The sequence below is a fragment of the Ictalurus furcatus genome, chromosome 16, assembly GCF_023375685.1.
Source record: "Ictalurus furcatus strain D&B chromosome 16, Billie_1.0, whole genome shotgun sequence".
Taxonomy (NCBI): domain Eukaryota; kingdom Metazoa; phylum Chordata; class Actinopteri; order Siluriformes; family Ictaluridae; genus Ictalurus; species Ictalurus furcatus.
In genome coordinates this window covers 15723942-15741177 of record NC_071270.1, presented here as the reverse complement: position 1 = coordinate 15741177, position 17236 = coordinate 15723942, and the positions used below count along the sequence as shown (strand labels likewise).

Sequence of the window (17236 nt, the reverse complement as noted above, 5' to 3'; positions counted from 1 at the left end):
GCTGTGTTTGCGAAGGACTGTTTTGTGTAAAACTTGAATGCGGACCGCATGCGCCTGTGTAAGTGTGCAACTCACATTATACCCTGATTTTTCCTTCCCTCTCTTTTGGGTAAGAGCTATGTTTTTTTGTGGCTGTTAAAAGCACATGACGTGTGATTACATGAGCACAATACACACAATGTGTCATTAACAGTGTAAGTTTTTTAAAAAGTTTTTGTTGTTGTTTTTAAGTCTGAGCACATAGTTATATTTATGTATACTGTGTGGTTTGATATTGGGCTTTTTTATTTTTATTTTATTTTATTTATTTATTTAAAAAAAATAATTGGGGTGGGCTGGTTCTCTCACAGTAATAGGTTGATTTCGGTAGATCTGACAATTCTAGTCAAAAAAATGGGGTGGTCAGGGGAAATGCGTTTAAGATGCATGAAAATCCCAATGTGAACTTCTGTCTAGGGGGGCACAGTAGTTTAGTGGTTAGCATGTTTGCACGGTTGGGAGTTCAAACCCTGCCTCTGCCCTGTGTGCACAGAGTTTGAATGTTCTTCTTCAGGGGTTTCTGCCGGTTACTCCAGTTTTCTCCCCCAGGTTCAAAGACGTGCTGTAGGCTGATTGGCATTTCCAAATTGTCCTTAGTGTGTAATTGTGCCCTGCGATTGGATGGCAACCCGTCCAGCGTGTCCCCCATTTTGTGCCCCGAGTTCCCTGGGATAGGCTCCAAGCTCCCCCGCAACCCTGTGTAGTATAAGCGGTACAGAAAATGGATTACTAGAACTTTTGCCTGACTCAGCAGAAACCTGGATGTTAATACCAAGTTACAACAAATCATCCAACCCACACAGTAGTTGATATAAACTACTTCTAAAGTACTGTGTCTTCTGCAACACATAAACAGTGCATCATAGAATTAAAGTAGTACAGAGAGATTAAAAGGCCATAAGAGGAACATAGTTCTTTAGTCAGTATAACTAATAAGACATTCAGTTATATGGAAATGGTTTTGTGCTTAGTATAACATCAATTCCAAATCCAATTCCAAAAGGACTGGCTCTGATTTTTTTTATTCTATTTTATTTTTTATTTAATTCCTTACAATCTTTTAATAAAGCAAAAGACATGCTTGCTTACACTGTTCCTTTTTGTTTGTTTGTTTGTTTGTTGTTGTGTGACTTTCCTTATTTGTAATATTCATGCCCAAAATCCATTAAATTTCTGTTGCAAATTAGTAGGTGAGAAAAGGAAGCAAATCAGTCAGGCCTCCCTGCTCTTTGGTTTGACTTTGATGCAGCAATATTTTTTTCCACTAGCAAAACAACATCAGTCTTTTTATGTGACGTGAATGATTGCTTTGTTTTGGCTTGCACAACAAGGCATGTTGATGGTTAATTTTGAAAATCATAGCAGTTCTCATATTTATCAGAATTATTGTGTGCGCCAGGCATGCAAAATTAGACCCAAGCTTTCTTCCAGAAAGGCTTAATGAATGTATTAGCCCTACCATTGGAAACGCAAATTAGGCCACAACAAATCGCACAGATTTATCATTATTGAGCTTGTAGAGAGTCCAAGGCCAGCTTGTTTGTTGGGATTTGTTCAAATTCTCATTTATTAAACTTCAGTTCAAATCAGAATAATTGCCCCAATCTTCAAAATGTAATAAATCAGTGAATCCGTTAATTGTTCATAATAAAAACAGTTGCTATTTTCTAGCACTGTTTTATCCTAGATTTCTCTTTCGGTTACATGCAAAAAACATCTCCAATTACACTGTTATGTAATCATACTGAAGGGGCGTTTCCATGACTTATATAGCAGGACCTTTACTAATATTACTGACATCCTTCTTGACTACTGAGAGACATACAGTACAGCCATAATTTCCTAATCCATAATTTAAGTTGTTGTACTCCAGATCATTTCAACAATGTTTCAAGGACATTCAGCATCTATTCAACTGTTCAAGTTGCCTTTTTGCTGACATCTGAGCTCCTTTTTGTGTTTTGATGGCTGTTCTTTTATCTTAAATGGCCCATGAAATAGTTTGAAACTCTAGAAAACTGTTTACAGTTATACAATGCTATATTATCCGTAAAGTCGTTCGCACTGTCATTTAAAGTATCGATCCTGTGCACTGGTGTACTCAGTAAGACGAACGGCTTCGGGGGGAAAGCTGAGCAGTGCTCATTGATGTGCTGATTTGTTTCTTGTTTCCATGCGTCTTATAAACCACAGCACTAATAGGTCTGTCTGACTTCCTTGGCTATTTTATTCTTCCTTGAGCATCCAAAGACTACTGGAGAAAGCAGCACTGTTGTTTTTGGATATGGGGATTTAGTAGGATTGCTGCTTATTAAATATTAAGCTCTAAACTCAGATAATCAGAAGGTGTCCTCAAAATCATGCTGAGCTTTGTAAACCCTGCTGTACTGCAATGGATATCCAATTAATCCAAGCTTATCTTCTGATTTTATAGCAGTTGGTTTTTAACATATGCAATACATATTTATTATAGAGACTCAAAATCTGTTTGAATGCTTGGGTATCCTTCTGATGATGATGTGTGTGCACAGGTAGGAGTGCAAACATAATAGCCTATCCTTGTAATAGCCTACACATTTTATAACAACCACAGCCAACAGATTTAATATAACATTTTGATTTCTCCAGACTTACCCTTCTTCTTTAACAGAGCAAATATGTTTCTCCTCACAACACCCCTCAAATGGTTTCCCTGGTATCCAGCTCTATAATGTATGAAAAAGCAACAATTGGACCAAAAAAAAGATGTCTTTCCATTAAAAAAAAAAAGACACCTTGCCAACTTGACCATAATTCAGTTGTATTTCCATTACAAACAAAATTTCTGAAGCTTGTCGGCTAGTGGCAGTAATAGCCTAAAACACTGTTTTGTCTTTGCAATCCATCTGTTTGTAGACAAACCCTAGCAACTTTCTATTTGGGTAATAAACACCTCAGGCCAGTGGCAGCACAATCAGTATGACTACTGTAGTTGGTTCTCAATCTGCTACAGCAAAGAAATATCTGAATCCAAGAAACACAAATAATAGGCCTCATCATTTAGTAAATTGTGTGTAAATGTTTGCGTAAACCAAACTTGAACTAAACATTTCAGCCGGATTTACGAACATTTCGGAAACGCTTATTTTGTTCATACTTGTGTATGTTGTTGAATGCCAATCACCGGTAAATTACCAAACATGTGTACGGCACAGTTGATTTGCATGCAGTGACGCCCACAAAACTCCATAAACGGTCAAGTGCACAGACAGCTGTGAGCATGAAATGAACAATCAGGGAGAAGCCTGAAAAACAGAAGTGGATATTATTGTGATTGACTATTATGGCAATAAAAATATTTAGTAATATATAACGTTAATAATAATGAGCAAGCACTAAATCTTCAATCACCTGAGGCATTTGTTTATGGCTTACAGCTATACACACTCAGACTGGCATTTCTTTTGTCATAATTGAATGATTAGTTTAATTTTCTTCATTTATGGGTTTGTCTTTACTCACTTTCTTTCTTTATTATATTTTTTAATTAATACAATTAATATAAAACAACAAATTTTCACAAAATGTTATTCAGTGGTATTCTAAATGCTGTAAATATTTTTAAAAAATGATTAATTTAAACTCAACAGTATATTCCATATATAAAAGTGCAATCCCTGCAAATGACGAAGTCGATCAAGTCAAGGTTTACATTAGTTAGTCTTCTTATGCGTAAATCTACACGCACTCAGGAGTATGATACAATTATTTTTCTCTAATGTACAGGATTTTCATGAATACTAAATTTCTTGTGTAAACACCCATACTAATGATTTATGCATAAATCTGTTTGTATCCAGCTTGATAAATGAGGTCCGGTGTTTTTAATAGTTGGCTTTAATAGTGCTGGCTGCACTGACAGAACTGTACATTGCCATATATTACTTGGTACCATAAAGTAAAGTGCTGTGAAAAAGTATCTGCCCCAATCCTGATGTCCTCTGTTTTTCTGTATATCTCATACTAAATTGTTTCAGGAATTAAAACAAAATCTAAAATAAAACAAAGGCAACCTGAGTAAACACAAAATACCATGTTTAATAATTGATACGTGGATAATGTTATTTATTGAAGCAAAAAACCTATCGAATATCAACTGGGCCTGTGTGAAAATGTATTTGCCCCCATGGTTACTAATACCCCAAATCTATGAAACTGCATTCATAATGGGGTTCAGCTGGACTAGACACAACAAGGTCTGATTATTGTAAACCTTGTTCAATCAAATCAACACTTAAATAGAACTTTTTCAACAGCATGAAGTTGGTTAAAAGGTCTTATGGCCCGTTCACACCAAGGATGATAACTATAACGATAATGATAAAGATATAGTTCTAAAAATCGTTCTAAATATAAAAGAATAGCAGAGTCCATAGCACAACTATAACGATAATGGCACAGGGAAACGATATAGTTGGAATCAGAATGATTTTCAGAATGATTTTTTTCCAGCTGATATGACGATAAAAACATTGACAGACAATCAGAATCCATCCTGCTTTAAAGAGTGCGAGCATTTAAAGCAGTAGACAACATAACTGCATAGTGTCCTTAGAATAAACAGACCGATACAGTGTGTTGGTGTGGACACTAATATAGTTATCATTATAGTTATCTTTATAGTTATTGTTTTTGGTGTGAACGGGCCTTTATTCAGTAACACACTATGCCAAAGTTGAAAGAAATTCCAGAAATGATGAGGAAGAAGATGATTGAAATACATCAGTCTGGGAAGGGTTACAAAGCTATTTCAAAGGCTCTGGGACTCCAAAGAACCACAGTGCCATTATCCATTATCTCCAAATGGAAAAACTCAGCACAGTAGTGAACCTTCCCAGCAGTGGCCGACCTTCCAAAATTCCTCCAAGAGCACAACAACTACTCATCAGGAAGTTACAAAAGAGCCAAGAACAACATCAAAGGAACTACAGGCCTCTCTTGTATCAAAAAAGGTCACTGTTTATGTTTATGTTTACTGTCTATCAGAAAGGCCCTGGGCAAAAATGGAAAAGTAGTGAGGTGAAAACCATTGCTAACCCAGAAGAACATTAAGGCTCGTCTGAATTTTGCCGAAACATACCTTGATGATCCTCAAACCTTTTGGAGGAATGTTCTGTGGACTACTGAGTCGAAAGTGGAACTGTTTGGAAGACGGGGTCCTTTTACATCTGGCGTAAACCAAACACAGAATTCCACTAAAAGAATATATACCTACAGTCAAGCATGGTGGTGGAAGTGTGATGGTGTGGGGATGCTTTGCTGCTTCATGGCCTGGGCAACTTTTGAGGGAATTGAGGGAATTCTGCTCTCTACCAGAAAATCCTAAAGGAGAGTGTCCGGTCTCCAATCCAAGTTAAAATTCAAGCACAACTGGATTATGCAGCAATACAATGATCGAAAGCATAGAAGTAAGTCCACATCTGAATTACGCAAAAAAGCTAAATTTAAGTTTTGGAATGGCCTAGTCAAAGTCCTGATTTGAACCCAATTGAGATGCTGTGGCAGGACTTTAAACAGGCAGTTCATGCTCGAAAACCATCCAATGTGACTGAACTAAAGCAGTTCTGCTATGAACAGTGGGCCACCATTCCACCAAAGCGCAGTGAATGACTGATCTTCAGTTATCGGAAGCGTTTGGTTGCAGTTACTGCTTCTAAAGGTGGCACAACCAGATTTTAAGTTTAAGAGGGCAGTTAGTTTTTGGATAGGTGTTGGATAACTTTTTTTTGCTTCAATAAAAAAAAATAATAATAAAAACTGTATTGTGTGTTTACTCAGGTTGCCTTTATTTTATATCGTATTTCGTTTGATGATCTAAATCTATTTAGTACGACATATGCACAAAACAGAAGAAATAAGTAAGGTGTAAATACTTTTTCAAAGCATTGTATATAAGGCTATACACTACTTATATAGGGGACAGTTGGCAAAAATCATATGACAACTGGCAAAAATCATTTGCAAGTACAAAAGATTATTCCTACAGCTATCTGACCTTTTATTTTTTATGTCAATATTTTTGTTGACATAAGGTTTTGTTAAGAAACTTTACAGGCTATATATAACCCTGCATTCACACTAACAAGTGACAAGTCATTCGTGTCACTTGTAGTTTGTCTTTTGAGGGCATGGAGTGAGTGCAAATGTTGCTCATAGGCATGTACTGTCCATCTAGCATTTTTAGCTCCAAAATTTAGCCTACAGCACATGAAATTCTATACGATTTATTTGTCTTTAAAATGTACTTAAAATGAATACTAATATTTTAATAAAGTGAACAAATGGTCTGCTTTTTAACCTTTTTACTTATGATAGATGTCCAACACCCAAAGGTCACCTCTTCCTCGCCAGCCAGATGACTCCAAATGGTAGTACAGTTCTCTGAATTTGAGTGCCTTCCTCTCATCCCTACCCTTCTTCTGGGCACCACTGGGCCCCATTTGGCACCGGATCTACTCAGAAGGGCCTCTGGTGCCAGTTCGCGGCTGGAATTGGGCAGTTTAGCCTCGCCCTCTTGCTGCGGCATCACGGATCTTGATGAGAAATGAATTACCAGCCAAATCTAAAACCCTAAGCTGCCTGGCATTAGCACTGCGAGCCCAGCCTGATAGCCATGCCAATGGAAATGGTGGGGAAAGCACAAATGAAAGAGCCAGCAACTACCCATGATTTTGAACAGAGGAGCTTTGGATCACTCGAGGCGAGCCTCTACCTAATTCATGCAACCACCATCTGATAGCCATGAAAATCACGAAAGGAGAAAAGTCAGAGGTCATGCCACATTTGAGTTGATTAATGTTTTCTAATAGAGTGGAATAGCGGAGGAAGATTGCAACAAACAAAAAGGCAATCGGTGCTGCTCAAATGCCGATTACTGCTTCTTGTGTTCACACGTCTATGACAAACATGCAAAGGGGATCACTGCTACAGCTGCTTACTGAACAAGGAGGCAACATATGCAATTTTGGTGACTAACAAAGCAATGTGGGAATTGTTCACCGCTAGTGGGATATCACACTGGGCCCAAGATTTCAGGAAATAACATTATCTGCTGAAAGGGCTTCTAAATACGCTGTCTAATTGTAGAAATGGCATTTCCTTAACTTAGTTAACTAACTTAGTTAAATAACAATAATAATTAACAGAAAAGAAACTGGTTAATTGTATAACCATACTTCCACACTAGCAAGCAACAAGTCACTCATATCAAGTATAGTTTGTCTTTTATGGCTGTCTGATAAGAATTTGTAGTAGCCAAATGTTACTGTACATGTTACATGCTAGGCTTTTCCACTAGCTTCATTGGCAGATTAGCAACTCATGCATCAGTATAAGCTAAGTACTGTTACTAGAGCCACCAACAGTCTCTGCTACTTCCTTCCATGATTTACTTTTCTTTGTAATATCTCGTCACATTTAATGAGAGGTCAAATATGACATAAGTTTTTCTTTCATTTTTGTTCATCAAACAGTAAATAGGAACTAACTGAAGGTAGGAACTAAAGTTGTGAGTGGGGAAGTGACGACATGTCCTACGTTTCATCACGTCCCCACAACTCACAACTGTAGTTCCTTCCTTCAGTTCCTACCTCATGCCCCTATGAGTTGTACGAGGAATCATTTGAATCAGTTTGTTGGATTCGTCACTTTACTAGTATCATGCATAAATTTGAGGAAAAACTCAAATCATATGTTTTACTGTTGATTTGTTGATTGCTAGTATGAAAATAATGTCAAAATGCTTTGTGCAAAAAATGCAAAAAATTGTGTATAAAAGTAAGTTCAGGAATTTCACAGGTAATTCTGAATTAGGTCCATGTCTCTGTCTTTCAATTTTTTTCCCTAGTCCACTTTTTTTAAAATACTTTTTGTAGTTATCTGCTGTGTGCCAGAGTCTTTGGCTGTGTGTCTGTTTCAGGGTCACACTCAGTGCTCTGGCCTTTAGCTGCTGGCTATCTAGGTGCCATGCTGGGCCTTGGCAGAGCAGGTGACAATGATTCCAGTTCTCCAGGCATGTCTGACCCCTTACACCCTGCCCTTCTCTAATACTGACTTCTGGACACACACATAGACGCTACACAATATCCTTAATGTTGGCGCCATTCCATCGTGGCAGGGAAGCTTCCTTTCCTCGTCTCCTATTGGTTCTTACTGCTGACCATCTGACAGACTAGATGGAGTTGCTAGCATGGAGCAGGCATTCTGTAGTACTTTTGTTTTTCTTTGGCTTGACCTTTTCACTTTCAGCTCTCCAAACTGCAGCTAAGAGAAAGCACAGATTATTGTTGATGGATGGTCTGTGTTTGTACCCCTCTCTGTCCCTCCTATCAGTTTATGACCCTCTGTCAGTCATACAGAATACAATCGCAAACATGAACATCTTCACCCCTGCACGCCCACTCTCTTTTACACAGGTTTATAGGCTTCTTCTACATCTCTAACATATCCATTCCATTATTACACTATCATACATAGTGTTGATTCACACCTTTAATAAAGCAAGCCTTTACTGCCTGTGCATGCGTAAAACTGTAATGACTCAGAAGAAGTGCTTCTGGATTGTGCAATCAATTGGACATTTAGGAATCTGTGATGCATAATTCAAAATTGCTGTCCCAGCAGGCAGATGGAATAAAAACGTGGCTCAGCTTTCCATGCATGAGTGCTGTGGTTAAAATTTGGGTACAATTCCCTGGTACATACTGTACAGGAACAGGGAATCAACAAATCATACACATACTGTTTTCCTCTAAATATGCTCTGACCTGACAGGACTTGGAAAATAGGTAACACTGAGAGCCACATCATACCTACATAAGCCCTTTAGGACCCTTCACATAACCATTTATAAAGGATTATTGCAGTAGGTGTCAGCTGTCATAAATGCTACATTCATCAGTAGTTTTTAAAGTTTTCAGAGCACCTGACTTTTCGTGAATTCTGGAAAATATCAAAACATATCCTTATGCCATTACAAAATCTATGCCACTTGATCTAGGTGTTATGTATATGTCCATAACACCAGGAGGCAGAAATACATCATGTATGGGACTGCAGGCCACTGCAGGGCACCAAGCACACACATATTCACACTTAATCATATCCCAGAGCAATTTAGTGTAGCCAGCTCACAGAACCTGGAGGAAACCCACATGGACACATGTGAATCTCTACACAGGCAATATCTTGAGCTCAGGATTAAACAGGGGGTTGCAAGAGTACTTCTGGAATACCCTTTATAAATGTGTGTGCAAGTTTATTTCAATTATAATGAGGGTCTTATGTAGGTGCTGGGTAGTTCTAAGAACTTAATCTTTGACAAAAACATATCTACTGTATAAATAGATACTGGTGTTTCTTCTGCCTTATGCTTTGCACAGGAAAATAGATTTGAGTGCCACCATATACCTATATGCATCCTATACTACTTTATTATTATTATTATTATATATATTGTATTAACATACCAGAAGTAATACTTAATGTCTATTTAATGTTTTTATTTCTAATGTCTGTTGATATACTATTTATGATGGATGCTAATTGAGTTTGATAAGTATTAATTATTGTCTTTTTCTCCTCCCTCTCTCCTCATGTGCCACTTGGATTGATTCATGTCTCCACATTATAGGTAAGCATGTTTTAGATTCTGTACATCCATGTCCAAACACAATCACATCCAATTTTAACCTTAAGAACCACCTCACAGTGTTGGAAGGTCAGGAGTATTTCTAACAGCGCAATATGGGCAATATGTTTAGGGAACACAAAGGATTCTCTTATACAAAACTAACTGTCATCACATTCCCATCACATCCTCACATAACAAACCTGCACTCCACTGGGTTGATTATGGGTGGACTGCTAGCCACCCATAGTGCATGCGTGCATGTGTGATGGAAACTCTGTGGCATTGGTGCCAGATGTCAGAGGTCAAAGAACATGACCAACAGTAAATAACTAGGAATGTAACCAAACATGAATACAATATTCAGAACAGATACAAATTATACAAATAGGATGCACACTATTAATTTTGTTTTTGCTTTGTTTGGTTTGTTTGGTTTTGTTTTTCTCCTAGAAAGGATTGGGATCCCATGGGACACAACAAAAAAAGTTGTGCGAGTGGGAGTTTTTTACTTTCATTCAAGTGCAAGTGTGTGGTCAGATATGACCCATTACAGTAGTTTAAATTACACTGCAGAAAATGATACTGTATCTTCGCAAGTTAAAATATGTTGAATATAGGCAAATGTAACTAATATTTTTCTTTAGGGTACGTCCACATTAATCAGGATAGATCTACAAACTGCATTTTCATTTAACCCTTGTGTGGTGTTCACTTCTTGGACCCTCAAATTGACCCGGGACATTATTTGGGTTTTAAAAGCAATACAGAAATAAATTTTAAAAATGCATTTTTAAAAAACCCTTAACATATATCGTATATCTCAAATCTAAACAATATAGATATCATATATGATTAATGTTTGCAATTAATCTCTGCTACATCACATTTACCAATGGAAGTGTCATTCATTTTTTTGTGATAAAGTTATAATTTATGTAAAAGAAAAAAAAATCCACTATAATAAAGACTTGGGCATCATAAATCATGTTTATCTAGGAAAAATTGAACTGAAACAGTTTTCATTGATGTTTATTATTTTGAACTGATATTCTCAGTTGATTATCTCCTTTGTTTTATTATAATCAAAGCCATAAAGCAAATACAGGTGATGAACAACAAATAGAAACGCAAAACATGAACATCTCTCAAATAAATCTGAAATAACATAAAATTGTGTGTGTGCATGGGCATGCCTGTCTACACAACACATGATGGACAGAATTTGGGCATATGTGTACTACAGATGTGTACTAGTTTTTGCAGTTGCTGCATGAGGTCTGTGTCTTTGAGTCCTTTGAGGGTCCACACACCTCGCAGCTCTTTCTCCTGTTGCCAACGGCTGCAATCTAGAATAATGAAAATACTTAGTTCAGGATTTTTCTTCTACCACCTAAAAACGCTCTCTGTCTACACTGGTATTTTCAAACGCTTTCCAAAAATTGCTCACCCACACTGAAATGTCTGAAAATGCTTACATCCCTATACTATGCATGCGTAAAACTGTAAGAAGCTTTGGTCTACGTCATTTCCGTCAGGCGTTTATTTAATTTCTCCGCACTTGTCCTTGTGTTCCACCGCCAAATAGCCATTGCCAGTGAACATTCTGTCCCCTTTGAAAAAATGCAATCTGAAGGTTGTACAAAGTGACATTAATCTTTAACAAAGCTATCAAACTGGATAGTAGGCACAACTGCAGTATATGTTCACCCGACATCTTGTTTGTTTTGAGTAGAATGGGTCACATGACCAAAAATACATAATTTTTGAATATAGTTTTTTATTCCACACTACACCGTGAAGCTCCATTTCCGCTGGATAAAAATGTTCTCAGTGTGGAGGGAAGGTTTTTCAATTATTTCAAATTTATCCAGATTAATGTGGACATAACCGTAGTAGACAGTCTTAAAATATCAAGGCATTTTTACTCATTTTAAGCTTGAAATTGACTTATTGTATTGGCAGATAATTTAGCTTATTTCAAGCATTTATTTTCTAGAAAGAAGCAAAAATATCTGCCAATACAATAAGACAAAATTAAGGTTGAAATGAGTACAGAAATATGTACAGAAATAATGCTCTTATTTGTTATATAATAAAGTTTATTCAAGATATCTTCACTTGCTAATATATAATGTTTTGCAGTATATATTGTATATTTTTTTTATATTTTGGAAAATAGAACAAACCAAATTGGTTACAAAATCTTGCGGGCAAGGTACAAACAAAAAATAATTATTTCTTGAGCAGGATTTTTTTAAAAACAGTCCCACACACATGTCTAGTGGAGAAGAATTATTAACTTGAGTGATGTTTCTGAGGTTGAGAAACTGTCAGAGCCAGAATTCACACACCATGCTGACTCTACTGGCAACCTCATAGTGGTTCATTTAATTTATTTATTCATTTTAAATAAAAAACACATAGACCACTTTGGGTTTAAATTGGATGGAGCCCTAAACAGCTACTGATACAGCTAATTTTACACCCATATACTGAAAACACACACACACACACACACACACATCAGATTGTATAGCTCTCACCTGGATTAACAAGTCTTGTCTGTCCTAGCAGCTCAAGCTGGGGCTTTTGCTTTTAATCACAGTGGGAACAGAAGCAGTTGGACACTGCTTCTAAGAAAGAGGATTAAAATGCTACTTTAAATGGATATATACAATGTGTAGATGTCTATATGTTAAAAGATTTACAGGATTTCAGGATCAGCCTGAATAAATTGTCTGATATTACATTATATTAGCAATAAGTCAAGGTGTCAGAGTCTGTCAGAGCTTCTGCTTGCATGAGTGGTTAAGGGCTCACACTAGGTGATATATATATATATATATATATATATATATGGGAAATGCACCTGATTGGCTGAGTTGAAGAGGGGGGAGTTTATTGTCGAAGTGGGACTCTGGTTCTGGTGAACCAAAGCCCGGTGGGGTTTATTATTGCCAGTCAGGCCCTCCCATAAAAACGGGACAGTGCACTTTGAGCTGGAAATCAGCTCGTTAACACTCTGCACATGCACTTAGCAACAAGTAGAACAGAAATGAATGATGAGCCAAAGCAGTATTTCCACTGAGACACCAATGTCTAATATCCCCTGATACATCCATAACCAATTTATGGTAAATATGTCACCAGATGATTTTAGCAAAGGAAACAGGTTTGGTAGAAAACAAAGAATATGTTGCACTCTAGAACAGATCCCTGGTGTGCTCCACTATGGCATCTGTTGGGAATTTTTGACTGAAAAGCAGACATGTACCCAGACAGACTGTAATCAGCCAGAGATGATGATGATAGGTTATGATAGCTGGCTGAGTGGAGAATCACGTGAGGCTATAGTGGAGCAGCTGAGCAGCTATAGTGGAGCAGTCTCTAGTCTCTGTCCAGCACACACCTGAGTATCTTTGGCTCCATGCCCCAGTCGGGGTCATACAGTCTCATATAGCAGTGGCTGCGCTCTCTGTCTGCCAGTGACACTGTAACGTCACTCCCTGTCTGCTTCCATCTCTGTTTATTCTGTATTGCTGCTGTAGCATTCATGAACCTGTCACTGCAGTAGATAACCTTTCTCTATCTCAATGTAGTCTTCATTTGTGACAAAGAGAATGAGAAAACAGCGTCTGTCGGGAGAAAATAACAGAAATAAGATGAATCTCTGTGGCCTCCAGCGGTTTTAACCACATCGTCTACACGGATTCTGTGTAATGGTCACCCGGGGCTGGCCAGGGAGGCAGCGCCAATTAAATTAGGTAGCAGTAGAACAATTCTCTCGCACCTCCTGACTGCATCTTGTTTACTGGCAGTCCCTGCGGATCCTCGCCGCTCCGCTCCGCTGTGTACAGTAATTGTATTTAGCTGGAGTAGCTGCACAAAATATGCTAGAAAAGGAGAAAGAAATTGCCAGCATAGGCTTCTAACCTTATTACCCATGAGGCAGTACTATGTAAGAGGATGATGTTAGTTTGAGAAAAAGGCCAGCAAAAGGTCATGGAATGTAGTTCATTAAAATACTTTGATTTTTCCTTTTATTTTCAAAGAGGCTTTTTGTTTCATTTAATGCAACTATTTAGACTACTGTTCATAAGGTTACATGACACTTGCATAACCTTCTTATCATGACTAGTATATACTGTACTGAAATAAATATGGATAAAGGCTTATTCCAACAGAATGTCAGGCTGCTTTAATCACATTAACATAATAACCAAGTCATGAGATTAGTGTTATAACATTTTTTTTTTAGCTAAATTACTCCATCTATTTTGTACCTTTTTTTGCCAAGGAGTATAGGTTAGTATCAGTTGTCATGAAGGACTAATGTACAGTAATGTAATGGACAGTGTTATGTAGCCCTATGGAACTATATTTATGTAAAGTCTTACTGAAACATATTAACTTTATCAATTAATGAAATGGTATTAAACACATGTTCTTAAATCTTTTTTGGACTACACTTCAACCCCCTGTCCTTTCTTTTTTTATATTTATTTATTTATTCATTTTTGTCATAATAGAATACTACACAAGTGGCACAAGTCCAGGACAATCTGTCATTGAGATGCTTTCCAACAGTTTTGTCGGACATCCATGTAGTCTGTTGTGTTGTTTGAGAAAGATTAGAGTATCTCTTCTCTCTGATCTCTTCAATGCCTAGCATTTCTAACAAGGACAGGATTCTGGCAGGGCTAAGTGCTCTCTGTTAGGTTCTTCTTAGGCTGCAGCCAGTGAAGCTGCAGAGACAGGTTAATTAAACTTAAATAATTAAAGAAGTGGCATTAATGACCTGTGGTGTGGATGGGGTTGAAGCATATGGCACCAGATGACTCGCTGTTGCTACATCGGCAGTCTATAGAGTGGGATGGATTAAGTCCCCTCCTTTACTTACATTGATGATGTCAGTAGATGAGTTGCCCAGGTGCCAGAGTGATATTTGATATTCAGGGCAGGTGGTAGAGTGAGAGACAGATAAAGTGTGGCAGAAATAGAAAGAGAGTGACACAATAGCACGGCAGCATAACAAGAATCAGACCGAATGCTTCACCATCTGCTGCTGGGCTGCTGGGCACAACTCTCTGGACCATTAAACGTCTCGCACAAAGTTTGGGTTGAAAGACATCTCCTCACGCTCTTTTAGTCTCCTTCTCTGGGTTTTGTGCCTCTGTTCTATGTTTCTTTCTCTCTGTGCTACAGAGTTGCTACTTCATTAAATGTTTACCACCCAGTTGTTTACCATAAATGTTATTCCTCCTTATGGCTATATTATGATAGCTACTTAACATGAGCTAAAGTGAATGATTTTCTAATAGGAATTAGATTGCTGTGATAATTCAATGTGAGTTGATCTTTTAGTCAAAAATCTTTTCAAAGATTGGAATGTAATGCAATGTGCTTTGACAAAAATCACTAGGTTTTCAAGCTGTTCCGTTTCAAATAAAAAGCAAAAAAAAAAAAAAATTGCTTTGTTCCTCGACTGTAAAAAGTAGAAACAAATTGATTTTTGATTGATGGTTCTTTCAGGGATGTACAGTGTTTAATGCTGGTAGTGTGTGGAAGAAGACTTTTCTGTGGCTGACTCAGTTTCCTGTCAGTTGCATGCTAACATGAGAATAGAGCATAACACACATGTGGATAAAAAAGTCATTGGACTGGGGGAGGAAACCGGAGTACCCAGAGGAAACCACTGAAGCACGGGTAAAACATGCAAACTCCACGCACACATGGTGGTGGCGGGATTCGACCCCCCAACCCCAGAGGTGTGAGGCAAACATGCTAACCACTAAGCCTCCATGCCCCCCATGAAGTACACAATTATGTTTAATTATTTCTTCAGACCTCAAATGTTAATCTTAAGTGATACCTTTGATTGAATTTATTATTTGTCAGTTAAATGGTTACTACAGGGACATGATTACTCTCTCTCTCTCGCTCTCTCTCTCTCCTGTACAGTCAACAAATCGGGTTTGTTTTCTCTCGCCGTCTTGTAGTGACAGACTGAAAATGAGACAAAGTGACCGGCTCTCGCTGAAATCATATGGTGTGACATAAAAGGATCTGTTAAGAGGATTTACTGTTGTCAGACTATGTGTTTCAGTGATTGTCAGGTAAGTCTGGAGAGGGTGAGATCTGAAAAGCCACCCTAGCTCTGAGGCCTTCCTCCTGGGGCAGGTGGTTCTGTGTTCCTCCCTCACCTCGGTCTCTCAGGAGGTGGCTTCAACATGGATATATCAGTTTACAAACTCTTTTTATTCTCTCCCTGACTTTCATTCACTCACCCACGTGTAGCCATTGTATCCCTTTTTCACTGCAGTCCTTCTGATCATGAGTAAATACTCCATGACACCTTATCAAAACACATATCTACATACAGGTGCATCTCAAAAAATTTGAATATCATGGAAAAGTAAATTTTTTCCTGTAATTTAATTAAAAAAGTGGAACTTTCATGTATTCTAGATTCATTACACATAAAGTGAAATATTTCAAGCCTTTTTTGTTTTACTCTTGATCATTATGGCTTACAACTCATGAAAATCAAAAATCCAGTATCTCAAAATATTAGAATAAAGAATTTATAATACAGAAATGTCGACCTGAGAAGAGCTCTAATCAGCTAATTAACTCAAAACACCTACAAAGGTTACCTTTAATCTCTCAGTCTGGTTCAGTAAACACAACCACAATCATGGGGAAGATGAAAGTAAATTTTGCATTTCATTTGGAAATCAAGGTCCCAGAGTCTGGAGGAAGAGTGGAGAGGCACAGAATCCAAGTTGCTTGAAGTCCAGTGTGAAGTTTCCAGAGTCAGTGATGAGTTGGGGTGCCATGTCACCTACTGGTGTTGGTCCACTGTGTTTTTTCAAGTCGAGAATCAATGCAGCGTCTACCAGTGATTTTGGAGCACTTCATGCTTCCATCTGCTGACAAGCTTCATGGAGATGCTGATTTCCTTTTCCAGCAGGACTTGGCAAAACTACTAGTAACTGGTTTGCTGACTGTGATATTACTGTGCTTGATTTGCCAGCCAACTTGCCTGACCTGAACCCCATAGAGAATCTATGAGTGACACCAGACCCAAGAATACAGATGAGCTGAAGGCCGCTATCAAAGCAACTTGGGGTTCCATAACACCTCAGCAGTGCCACAGGCTCATTGCCGCCATGCCACACCGCATTGATGCAGTAATTTGTGCAAAAGGAGCTCTGACCAAGTATTGAGAGCATAAATGAACATACTTTTCAGAAGGTCGATATTTCTGTATTATAAATTCTTTATTCTAATATTTTGACATACTGGATTTTTGATTTCCATGAGCTGTAAGCCGTAATCAAGATTAAAACAAAAAAAAAAAAAGGCTTGAAATAATTCACTTTATGTGTAATGAATTTAGAAAATATGAAAGTTCTACTTTTTGAATAAAATTACGGGGGAAAAATGAACTTTTATACGATATTAAAATTTTTTTGGATGCACCTGTATTTAATCATGATGTAAATACAAATGATAAGAGATGTT

General features: G+C 37.7%; 1 protein-coding gene and 1 long non-coding RNA gene across 4 annotated transcripts in view; one reads left to right on the top strand and one right to left on the bottom strand.

Annotated features, from left to right (window-relative positions):
* The window catches only part of cadm2a (cell adhesion molecule 2a), a 439927-nt gene that overhangs the window by 284397 nt on the left and 138294 nt on the right, over positions 1-17236 (top strand). The gene's annotated exons all lie outside the window — the stretch shown is intronic.
* Positions 10316-13765, bottom strand: LOC128620094 (uncharacterized). The gene is made up of 3 exons (XR_008388071.1): positions 13119-13765; positions 12253-12342; positions 10316-11055 (listed from the first exon to the last, which is right to left on the bottom strand). It is a non-coding gene; the product is annotated as an uncharacterized LOC128620094 (long non-coding RNA).